At 26.0% G+C, this 13,262-nt stretch overlaps 1 protein-coding gene and 1 non-coding gene across 3 annotated transcripts in view; one reads left to right on the top strand and one right to left on the bottom strand.

Moving 5' to 3' along the window:
• The window catches only part of LOC129910120 (eye-specific diacylglycerol kinase), a 253,315-nt gene that overhangs the window by 66,494 nt on the left and 173,559 nt on the right, over positions 1–13,262 (top strand). The window lies entirely within an intron of this gene.
• Positions 5,726–5,797, bottom strand: Trnac-gca (transfer RNA cysteine (anticodon GCA)). Its single transcript has one exon. It is a non-coding gene; the product is annotated as a tRNA-Cys (tRNA).

The raw sequence follows: 13,262 nt of genomic DNA, 5'->3' as shown, positions 1-13,262 counted from the left end.
CAATACTTTAGGAATGTTTGAAGATAGAATCATGATAATGAAATATTTTAATGGAAAATGTTTAATTTTTGATGTAGATTTAACAATATGGGAGTATATTAAAACATCAAATTTTTAAAGTGAATCATTTTGATATTAATTTACATTTTGTCCTACGAACCATTTTTAAGTCAAACATTTTGAAATTGATCTACTTTTTTATTAGATATTTGCCTATAACCTTAAAATAAACTTCAGCTTCTTTATATAGCTACAATTTGAGTAGTTTATTTATGAGAGTGACAAAGTTGTCCGTCCAAGTATCGATAAGATACAAATTTTTAAAACTCTATCCACTTTTTACAACTTCCTTGAGAATGTCTTAAAAAAAAACAGTAATAAATGCAAACTTCCTTCAATAAAATAGCATTGAAGTTTTATTGCCTTTTCTCCTTGGCTTTTTATTTTATTTTTTCTCTCCTATGCTGTCATTTTTTAACAACTCTTTCGCTATTCATGGGTGTTGGTTGGTGTTTATTTTTTTTTTTTTGTTTTATATAGAATGACTTTACCAGTCCAATATCATAGGGAAAAGGATATTCTAGAACTCTTTGAGTGTTCTTTTTCATATTTTTTTTTTATGATTATTATTATTTTTTGTAATATTCTCTTCTGAATGTAGATCTTTTTTTTATTCAAACCACAATAAAAGTCCCCGTTACACGTTCGCAGGATATTAGCACTTATATAGAGCATAGCGCATGTTACTGACGATAATAACAATATTGTTATACAGTGCACCAGTAAGACCACCACAATTGGGAGTATTACTAAAAATCATGCCACACATTATTTCTGATGGTGCACACCACAAAACTCATACATATATGTAGAAGGAATACATACAACAATATTATAGAGAAAGAATGTTGAAATTGCAAGTTTATTAAAATTGAAAAAGATATCGAATTGCTGCTATATGGTGGCAGAATGATACTTTTACTTAACTGCGATGAACTTTCAAAATGAATATTAAATGGATGTTATTTTATATTTTTTTCCTTTTTTTTTGTATTTGGTTTGTCCTTGAAATGCGTACAAGTTTTCTCTGGGAGAGATAATCTTTATTTAACAAAAATCTGAATCAATTTACCAAATTGAATAACAAATTGAAAGATTAAAAGTCAGAAATCTAGAGGGCAAATATATAAATGAAAGGAATGAAAGGATTTATAATCAATATCTTTTTTTTTCTGCTGACGAATAGGTTACCGAAAGGTTTTTTGTTATATATTCCATATTTAAAAAAAAAACAACAATATATTTTCAATACAGCAGATTTCACACTTCGTTGTTTGAAAGAAATTTCAGTTTTTTTTTATAAGCACATTTAATAATGATCACCTGCAGTCATTTTTATAACATTTTTTACCCATTATCTTAATGAATTCGGAGATAGAAAAAAAAATTTCATATATGCATTAGTAAAGGTTACAGTAGGAAAAAAAGTTACACATACACCACAGTGACCGCACAAACCGCTTCAAACATTTGAAATTGACTAACTTTTACCACACTTTTGCTGATCGGTACCTACCTAAACTATAAATTATTATATTTCAAAGGTCTATGTTAAATATTGTGGCATCCTTTAATAACTTAAATGGTTAGTGCAAAATGGAGAAAAAAAAATAATTTGTGATGTTAAGGAAAATTAAGTGTTGGAAACTTAAAAAAAAAAAAAAATTCTAAAGAACTTCAACTGTTTATCTATTTTTTTTTTTTTTCAACAATATCAACAAAATAGGTTTTTTAAAAGAATCTTTTAAACGAAATAAAAAACAAATAAAAATAATAAAACATTTTTTTAAATTTTGTGTTAGTTTTTGAAATAAAAAAAAAGAATTCCTCAAGTTTCTTATCTCTTACCTAATTTTATATAATAGCTTAATTATTTGTTACAAAAATTTGAAACCGGCCAAGTTTTTTTTTGGTAAAAAACTGTCCTGTGTTTTAGAAATTCTAATTAGTTTCTTATTACGTCCTTAGGTTTTAAAGTACCAAATTTCAGTATTTATCAACTTTTTCCGTTGCCGAGTACAAAGAGGTTAAATCACAAAACAAAAAATTTCACAACTTTTTTGCTAATAACATTTTTTAAAAATTAGTTTTAATATCAAAACGTTTTTTGGTAAAGCCTTGCATTCAAATCCTGCTTGATTTTAGCAAAATTCTCTCACATCAAAAACCTAATAGTACCTATTTAGAAAATTGAAAAATTGTGTTTTCCTCAAATAATTGTATTTTATATAGCATTTAAAATATTTTTTTCTTTATTTCGACTAAATTGTCTTTGTTTGAAGCAATATCTTGGAAATTATTAATGATTTGACGCTCGGTCGGGGATATAAAGTGATTTCGAAAAATTTTCAAAAAATAAAATAGATCGAAAGATGAACCCTGAAAACTATTACAATTGACTTTTTATTTGAATTTAATTTCCCTTGATTTTAGGAAGTAACCTATTTGTTGTTACAATTCTAAAAAATTTTAAAAGTTCTTTTTTTTTTTGGTGAAATAAAATTTAAAAAAAATCCTAAATAATGCTTTTTTCCTAAATATTGGCAATAGCAAAACAAAAATCCTGTTTTGAGAAAAAAATTAATGCTGTCAAGTGGTAAATTTTCTTCATTACATATATCCAAAATGAAATGAAATAAAATTGAACCATTAATTAAGCTACTAAAAAAAATATAAATAATCACATAGATACAAAGTTGAAAAAGAATTTATCGGTCAAATATAAAAAAAAATTTTTAAAAGACATATTTTAAATATCTTATATATAAAAATGATTCGTTTAGTGTGTGTGGCCGATAAACTCGCGTTTGGCTGGTCCGATTTTGGTAATTTTTTTTTTTGTTTGAAAGGTATTAATATGTAGATGGTTTGTATCAAAAAAAATAATACCTTTTCTCGCATCTTTACATAACTGTCAATTTGTACGAGTAAAAAAACACTCTCGCTTTTTAAAAATTTTAACTAAGCTTAATTTGTATAGCTTTCAAAATAATTAAAAAAGTCTGACTTTGAGTGAAACAAATAAGTATTCGTCTTGTGATATTTCATTCAATCTCTGATCTTCATTGAGGACAAATAAGTAAAGCATTGGCACAGTTAGGAATGTTGTTCCAAATCGAACAGACCAAGATGTTCTTGATGAGCATTACCAAATTTCATATTTGGAGTCCGAAAGACTTAACAGATTTTTGTGAAAGTTCGTTTGTGTGATAAGGTCCATCCATGTTTTGTAAATTAAAACTGTATGCCCATGCGGTAGGTGGCACTGTGGTCAAATTAAAGGCAAATATTCCATATTTGGAGTTCGAAAGACTTGACGCTGTTGTCAAGTTATAGCTAAATTCCATATTTGGAGTCCGAACGGCTGTATAGACTTTTATGAAATTTTTTGCGTTTGATAAGGTTCATTCCAGGCAGGCTTTGTTTTAGAGTTGGACCTGGTACGTGGCGCTGCTGTCAAGTCATGAGCAAATTCAATATTTGGGGTTCAAAGAGCTCATATTCAAAGCTAATAGAAACAACTAAGCTATCTCACAGTTGAAAATTGGTATCATAAACTGAAACTTAAAATTTGTTTAAGTTGTTTCAACTACCAATTTCCGCATTAATTTAAAATGATTTAATCTTTTTAAGAAAATATTTTAATATTTAGACGTATGTATAGAATTAAGACGGAATCTTTTTATTTTAAGTCGGTTTCTTTACAATTTACAAAAACAGATGGCTACTTTTTGAATTTCCTAAATAACCAAAAAATATCATGATACAGTCAAATAAGGTGGAAAAAGGAGTAAACTGCGGAATGAATGCTAATAGAAATTTTTTTTGCTCAATATATTTGTTTTGGCATTCTATAACATACCTCAAAAGTCTAGAAAAATCCAATGCCGCAAGTCGCGATTTTAAAGGTCAAAGCGCGAAATGGAGATTTTCAAAATAAGCAATAATAGACAATGGTATTATATTCACATATGATACAATACTTCGAGGTATTTTTTAATGCTGATGCCAAAAAATCTAGACAAGATCAAGACAATCTGACGTCTCTGAAAAAAGTTTACCTGTTTTTAATATGTTAACCCATATTATTATAACAGTTGCAAACTTACTACCGAAAAACCCTTAAAAGTTATGGTAGAGGGACAAAATTTTGCATGAAGGTTTTAATATCCATTATCTTTAAGAATCAAAACAATGCAATGAAAAAACATTCATACCCATGAAAAATTGGTATTTTTTGAGAAAAGGGGAAATTTTGGTATATGCACTAAAAAACAATCTTATAATTGTGTTATAATTTTTTTGTTTCTATCTTTGTTTGGATATTCTATAACTTATGTCAAAAATCTAAAAAATCTCATGTCCGTAAGTCCTAATTTTGCAGGTTTAACTAAGTTAGGTGCAGATTTAAAAAAAAATAATAAGAAAACTTTGGAATTTTATATGTTTACCAGCATAAGCGACATGATTTAAAGGTATTTTCTACACTTAAAAAAAACAAATATAACTTTTTTCAGAGACGTCAGATTGATTTGTTTTTAGATTTTTTGTTATTAGCATTAAAAAATACCTCGAAGTTATATATAATATGTTTATATAATAGCATTGTCTATTATTGCTTATTTTGAAAATCTCCATTTCGCGATTTGAGCTTGAAAATCGCGACTTGCAAACATGAGATTTTTCTAGACTTTTGAGGTATGTTATAGAATGCCAAAACGAAGGTATTGAGCAAACAAAATTTCTATTAGCATTAATTCCGAGGTGAAACCCTTATTTGACTGGATTATCAAATTTTAGTAGCGATTGCAAGTGATTGAAAGGAGTTCGAGACACATACAATTTTGTTTTTAAAAACATTTTCTACTATATTTGACGCAAAACACCCGTGCCAATAACAGAAAATAACAGTTGCATGCATACAACATACATATCACCTGGGAAAGCAAAATTATTGTAACTCGATAGGATCTGTTAAGGACATAGTACCATTTTGCTTTCCGCTGAAGATTTATGTTGTTATACCTTAATAATAATATTAATGAAACTTCGTACACGTTCCAATTAAAATTATAATAGATAGCTGTTAGACAAATGGTTTGCTTTTTTTTAATACTTTATACAATTTTATGTTTGTGCTCCATATATCAAGTTGTGGCCCGATTTTTTTATATTGGAAAAGGTTAATACATTACAAAGCCAAAATATTGAAAATAAGTACTAGAAAAATGCGGAACGAAGTCTGCCGGGTCAGCTAGTTTTTAATAAATTCAAAACTGATTTAAAAAAAAAAAATTGAAACTCATTTAATTGGGATTAGTTTATTAGTTTACGAGAAAATCAGAAATCAATAAACGGTCCTATGGCAGGTACCATTAATAACGGTGGAATGAATTTTTTTTGTCCATCAAAATTGTAAGAGCTGTTTTTGAGAAAAACAACTTTTTCCATTTTGGTTTTATAAAGATACGCAGTCGGCCAGATTTTCCACTTCGAATTCGATTTTTTTAAGAATCCTATACTTGCTTTATAGGCTATAGCCTAACAGGTGTAGTAACAATTGCAAGTAAATTATTAATTCATCATCATTTTTTCATGAACTCATAATATTCTGCATGCTTATTAAAAATACTTAAAAGAAATACAAATTAAAAAAAAACTTCTAAGGGGACACCCGGGTTTGAACCGGGGACCTCTCGATCTGCAGTCGAATGCTCTACCACTGAGCTATATCCCCACTTATAAATAAGGTTGTCAATTGATTATTTTCAATTAGAAGAACATTTTTCTCTCAATAAAAAAATATTTTTTTCTAAAATTAGTGTTGATAAGAAAAATTCATAATAATTGTTATTCTGTGTTCTGATAAGAAAGTTCCTACATGAAAATGCTGTTAAATGATAAGTTTATCAAAATTTGTTATAAATTTCAATAATTGATAAAATATACGTCATGTTCCATTGGCATAACAAACTAAATAGAGATATTGTTTGGGAAACATTTTATTCAAATGAAACGCCCACATTTAATCGCTATCGCATGAAAATTACATCATAATAGCAACTTAAATGGAAAAGTAAATAAAACATCAAAAATTTCAGAACAATTACAACAAAAAAAAATTATTGATTTTATCTTGAGTTTAATTCATACATTTTTTGTCTACCTACCTGTTTTCTGTTGGGGAAACAAATTTATAAAGTCATTTTCTTTTTATGGTAAAAGTAGGTTCATTATGATCAAGTAACATTTATTCGTCATAAAAAATTAAAATTTCCTTCATTCCTACTGGAGAGACACATTCCCATCTCTCATTATCTTTCTGCAGGAATAAACTTTTCAATTATGGCCAAATAAATCTGAATATCAATTTATTAAAATAAATTAAAAGTCCCATAGGTAGCCGATTATAAGTCCATAAACTTATTAAAAAAAAAAAATAAACTTTACCCTCTGTTGCATCCTGGCCATGCCGGTCGTCTCTATACGAAAAGATGTTAAATGAAAAATAAAGCCCGCCGGAAGTGCAACGACAAAAACCTCCTCCCAAAAGGACAATATCTTCATTCTGGCACACACACACACAAGATATTATTTAAAGGATATATGAATGCATTTTGCTGAAAGGGCATACAGCAGCAGCCCCCAGTTGAAAAATTAATGTTGTAAATCTCTCCTTCTTGCCATATAATGTGGTGCGGTCACAGTAGGGATCAAAAGGTAGGTATAAACCTTGACAAAAGTCCTTATGGAGTATATATAATAATTTATTGCGTCATAAACAAAAAGTTGAAGCAATTATATAACGAGAAAAAAGTATAGATAGAGATATCCTTTTGTTGTGGGTATCGTCAAGTTAAAGTTTTATGCATGTGCCAGGATGCAAATAAAAACAAAAGAGATATAGGTAAAACTTTGTGAATATAATAATGCTGACCATTAGTAACAGCCAGACACAATCAATTTAGAAAAAGTCAATTTTAAATGTTTTTAATTAAAAGATAAAATTGAAAAACTATATACAACAACTTGTTTGATTAAGAAGGAAATTACGTCGTATTGTCAGATCCTTGTGTAGAGTATTTTTACACGGAGAGAAATTAAGAACTTAAAAGAGTTGGAATTCAAATAGCCAATATTATGAAAAACTCTGTTCATAAGACAATTTTATACCAGCTAAAGCCAGATAAATGAATAAAGTATTTTTTCCATAAAATGTAATCGATTTTAAAAGCTTAAGAAAATATATAAGTTTATACCAGTTAATCGTAAATATGTTTTTAAATGCCAAACATGCCTTTAAAATGAGTGTGTAACCCTTTTATACCAATCAACCAGGTAAATGAAAAATGATAGTCTTTAGTTTAAAATTTTCATTGCAATCAAACTCTTTTTTATTGAAAATTAGCTCAAACCATGCCTTCATTTTTATACCAATTAGTAATTTGTGAACAAAGTAATTGTTTTGATTTGAAAGATGAATTACGACTTGGAATATATCAATATTCAAAGCAGCAGCTAAAATATTTGGAAATTTCACTGAAACCCATTTTAGGTGTTACGAGATAGTAAAGAAAAAAAAAATTATACCAGTCAGGTAAATTTTAAATATATCAAATAGCAGAAAGCAAAAAAATGTTTATGTTTCCGGAAAATAATAAAAATGTTCGGAATTGTATACCAGTCGTTTTTGAACTAAAACCTTGATGTTATAAACTTAAAATGCATGGATGGACAAACAAAAAGCACAAAAGACATTTTAAAAAAATCGAAATGAGAGTCTTCGTTACATAGAAAATTCTAATTTTGATTTTATACCATTTAGAATTCAGCAAAATAAAAATCAGAAGTTATTTTTAGTTTTGATTATTTATTTGATTATAAAAAGATAATAGAAACTGAACAATAAACTCTACATAAAATGGACTGTATAAATAAATAAATTGTAAATAAATAAAACACAGAGTTATTATTCGTTTTAGTTGGACTGCTCGTGACACGTCCTTTTTATTGGAGATCTTTTTACGACTAAAAAGAAGAGAGGGAGGAAAGAATAAGGAAACACACATGATCGTTGGTTGGTGTTGTAGTGTTGTTGGTTGTTGAGGAAGAAGGGAAAAATAAAAAGGAAATACACACATATCGCTGATCGCCTGTTCCTTTGAGATGTGTTGACAGTGTTTGATTGTATGTGTTGACAGGCTTCTCCTGCGTGTAGCAACGGATTATTTAACAGAAACATAAAAATGAAATTTTTATAAAAAAAAATATTTAAAAAAATGTAATCGTAGATTCATATTGATATTTATGATTTTATACCAGTCAAAAGTTCGATAACAAAAAAAAAAAAAAAAAAAAACCGCCATACGATCTCACGTCAAATCTCTTATTTTTTTTCAAACCTTAAATTTTAGAGATGCCACCAGGGGCGTACACTACCTTGGGGCAAGCGGGGCGGTGCCCCGGGGCCCCCGACCGACCCCAGGGCCCCCACTGGAGACAATGCAGGGAAAAAAACTGTTAGCATAAATTGAGTTACGAAGTAACCAGGGAGACAAATTATGTCATTCAGTGTAATGTATAATGCATTGGTAGCCACACAATATATGTATATTGATTTTAAAAAAAGTTACCCCAGGGGCCCCAAAAAAAATAAACTGCTTTTTTAAAAGAAAAATTATAATTTTATCTTAGGGCCCCAAAAAATATTACTTGAAAAATCTTTGATACCACAAATAATACATTAGTGGCCCCAAAAAAGCAAAAAAATATTATTTGAGGATCTTTAAAAGTGGTTCAAAACAATCAAATGGAAAATTAAATATAAATTCAGGGGCCCCAACATAAATACATCAGGGCCCAAAATAAAAACATTACGTTATTGGTGGCATTCCGAATATTACTTCAGAACAGAGGCCCAATACCTATTAATTCTTGGCTCCAAGAAAATTATATTATGTTTTGGGGCCTCTAAGCACTTAATTTTGAGGCTCTAAAAATAATTTTTCAGGGGCCCCAAAATAAAAAAAAATATGTCTGATGATGGAAAATAAAATATGTAGTTATTACTTCAGAACAGAGGCCCCAAGAACTATCAATTCTAAGCTAAAAAAATTTTTATTTTAGGGGTCTCTAAATATTTAATTTTGGGGGCCCCTAGTACAAGTTTTTACTACTTTTATGAGAGACATTTTAAGTAAGTATAGCAAAGTGCATTACGAACATATTAAAACATTAAAATAAACCTAAAAATAAATAAGCCATACAAAAAAAACCTATGGCGTATACGTAATTTTTTTTTAACTAAGGGGCCCCCAAATATCAAAGGGGCCCCAAAATTTAGTCTTACCCCGGGGCCCCGGCTACTCAACGTACGCCACTGGATGCCACCCAACATATTTTTAATATTAAAAGTTTTTGGTGTATGTATTTCTTAGCTTACATTCCTTAAATTATTTTATTAAATTTAGTCAATATCTAGGCTCTTATTTGACATCTAAAATATTTCGTTCTTCGGCCAAACTAAAAAGATACGAAAAATTTAGTCATGCGACCATTTTTGCCACATAGAGGTTCTTTCTTTGAAAGTGGCAACCCTACTTTTTATTTTAACGTTTAAGAACAAATCGAAGCACCAAACCTTAAATACAATGCTGTAAGATGAACAAGAAAGGGAAAAATAATTTGAAATTACTTTTAAGTTAATTCATCTGAACTTTTTAATTCAAAATAACATTAGTAATTTCTAATTCTTCTTTTTACCCATATCAGTCCGGTTTACCCTTTTTGAAATGATTTAATTTTTTGCGTCTAAACAACAAATATTCAGCTTAAAATTTTTAACATTTCATATCTTTGGTCACGAGACTACCAAAAGACTAGACTTCTGAAATTTTTGTTCGCTTTTTTTTTTTGGAAAAGACTCAATATTGTACTGTCATAGTTTTGGCTTTCTATCCGTCAACGCCTCTAAAATCACATTCTATCCTCTTTTAATAAAAAGTAATTTTTTAACTTGAAAGAAAGTAATATTTTAACTCTGATTCATGTGGTTGAAATATATCTAATTGTCACTTTTTATGATAAGAATTATATATAACGCACGTATGCACAATAATAAGTGAAAATTCTAGGATTTAAACGTCAAGATAATAATAAATGAAACTTCATTTAGTCATTTCAATGACTTTCTCTTATTTTCATAGAAGGAAAAACAAGCTGTTGAAAGTTAGAAACTTTTACTCGGTTGAATGTGTTTCTAATTTATTTCCCAGAAAAATTTTATTATAATTTCATATTAATATCCTAAAATTTCAATTTCTATGAAACTACAAAATTATAAAATCAAATTTATCTTACCACAATTCCCCAATGACTGTCACATAAACGTTATCATATAAAATTTTGAAGTGAAATTTCGAAAATCAACACATCAACACTCGCATCAAAATGAGAGAAAATCCAATCAACAAAAAATTATAGTCTCGTTAGTTTCCGCAAGCCGCATTATGGTTTTCCAAAAATTTCACATTAGTTCTCAATTGCACAATCAGTGACAGACAGAGAGAGAGAGAGTGAGAGATTGTGTCATACGTTGCAAACTTGTTAACCTAAACCAAAAGCTATAATACATATATGTGTGTGGAATCATCAATTATTATGGCATCCAATATGTCTGCATATGAACACGAGCAAACATAGTTTTATGAATTAAACTCAATCATAATATCATAACGCCATATATATACCTGTGAGTGATGTATGCATTTGATCCAATAAAGGTATCCTCTCGCAATATCAATTCTATGACGTTAAATCAGCTTTTGATTAGGCTTAACGACCAATATGCAACGTCATAAGGTACAAGGCTGAAAAGCGGGACCCAAATTGGTTTTTGTTATTAAAATATTAAAGGAATAAGTTGAAAGATATCATAAGGTTTTAAATGGGTTTTAATATACCTTTTTTAAATAGTTTCTTATGATTTGTCAAAAACAAGTGCTAGTTGACATAATTGAATAAAATAATAGAGTTCAGGCGATGTTAAGTCTATAATGTTCCTTTATTTGAGAAATTTCTTGTTTTTGGTTTATGGTCAAATAAAAGTTATTTTTTAACCCTAGAAAATTCTTTGAAAAAATTAAATTAAAAAAAAGTCATATTAAGTAAAATCACAAATTATCTTAAATATTCATCAAAAGCAAAACACCCACAAAAACACAAAAACTTTGTTTAAATTAGTTTTATAAATTTTACTTCATAGTAAAACATTCTTTGGTTTATATTTAAATGTAAAGAAAGGTACAAATGAACAAGTAAAACCAAATCAAACAAACGAAAGAGAAAATTGTGCCAAAAGTTTTTGTTCCAAGACGAAATAACTTTTCAGACAAAGCTACAGGAAATATAAACAAAAGTTAAATAATTACTTTTGAGTTTTAATTTGTTCAAGAAAATGCTTTATTTAGTAACAATTCGAAAATAGATGTAGAATTTGATTTTTAGCAGGTAAGTTGGATTTTCTTAGATTCAATCTATGTGTGAAGTAAAGTTTCTTGGTAAGAAATTTTGTACAAACATTTTCAAGTTCAAAAATCCCAAAAAATGTATCTCTTGGAATTCCTTTTTTTTTATCAGAAGTTAAATGGAAAATCTAATCAATCGTAAACGTTTTGTAGGTTTTTATCCAACCCATCCACAACCACACTTTTATTGTTCCATTTCGGTTCATTAATTATAAAAAAAATAACAATTTTTTCTCTTATATGTCACCCTCTAGAAGAAAACGTCATGAACTTACTGAGTTTTAGTCTTTGAACTTATTTGTTTGTTTAAATTATATTGGTGTTACAGTTTTATTTAGAAAGTATTCCTGGAACCGCTGTTATTAAAACCACTTTTTTTCAATTAAATAAAAATAAACATATACAATAAAAATATAAAAATACAATTATAAAAATATTAATATATAAAATTACAAATGTAAAATATCAAAAAATATAAAAATATAAAAATATAAAAATTTAAAAATATAAAAATTTAAAAATAGGTATAAAAATATAAAAATATAAAAATATAAAAATATAAAAATGTTAAAATATAAAAATATAAAAATGTAAAAATATAAAAATATAAAAATGTAAAAATATAAAAATATAAAAATATAAAAATATAAAAATATAAAAATATAAAAATATAAAAATATAAAAATATAAAAATGTTAAAATATAAAAATATAAAAATGTAAAAATGTAAAAATATAAAAATATAAAAATGTAAAAATATAAAAATATAAAAATATAAAAATATAAAAATATAAAAATATAAAAATATAAAAATATAAAAATATAAAAATATAAAAATATAAAAATATAAAAATATAAAAATATAAAAATATAAAAATATAAAAATATAAAAATATAAAAACATAAAAATATAAGAATATAAAAAAAATATAAAAATATTTAAAAATATAAAAATATAAAAATATAAAAATGTGAAAATATAAAAATATAAAAATGTAAAAATATAAAAATATAAAAATATAAAAATATAAAAATATAAAAATATAAAAATATAAAAATATAAAAATATAAAAATATCAAAATATAAAAATATAAAAATATAAAAATATAAAAATGTTAAAATATAAAAATATAAAAATGTAAAAATATAAAAATATAAAAATGTAAAAATATAAAAATATAAAAATATAAAAATATAAAAATATAAAAATATAAAAATATAAAAATATAAAAATATAAAAATATAAAAATATAAAACTATAAAAATATAAAAATATAAAAATATAAAAATATAAAAATATAAAAATATAAAAACATAAAAATATAAGAATATAAAAAAAATATAAAAATATTTAAAAATAGAAAAATATAAAAATATAAAAATGTGAAAATATAAAAATATAAAAATGTAAAAATATAAAAATATAAAAATATAAAAATATAAAAATATAAAAATATAAAAATATAAAAATATAAAAATATAAAAATATAAAAATATAAAAATATAAAAATATAAAAATGTGAAAATATAAAAATATAAAAATGTAAAAATGTAAAAATATAAAAATATAAAAATGTGAAAATATAAAAATATAAAAATATAAAAATATAAAAATGTGAAAATATAAAAATATAAAAATGTAAAAATATAAAAATATAAAAATGTAAAAATATAAA

This window comes from Episyrphus balteatus, chromosome 2 (genome assembly GCF_945859705.1).
Source record: "Episyrphus balteatus chromosome 2, idEpiBalt1.1, whole genome shotgun sequence".
NCBI classification, from domain to species: domain Eukaryota; kingdom Metazoa; phylum Arthropoda; class Insecta; order Diptera; family Syrphidae; genus Episyrphus; species Episyrphus balteatus.
Note: the sequence above shows the minus strand (reverse complement) of the source record. Positions and strands in the feature narration are given on the sequence as shown.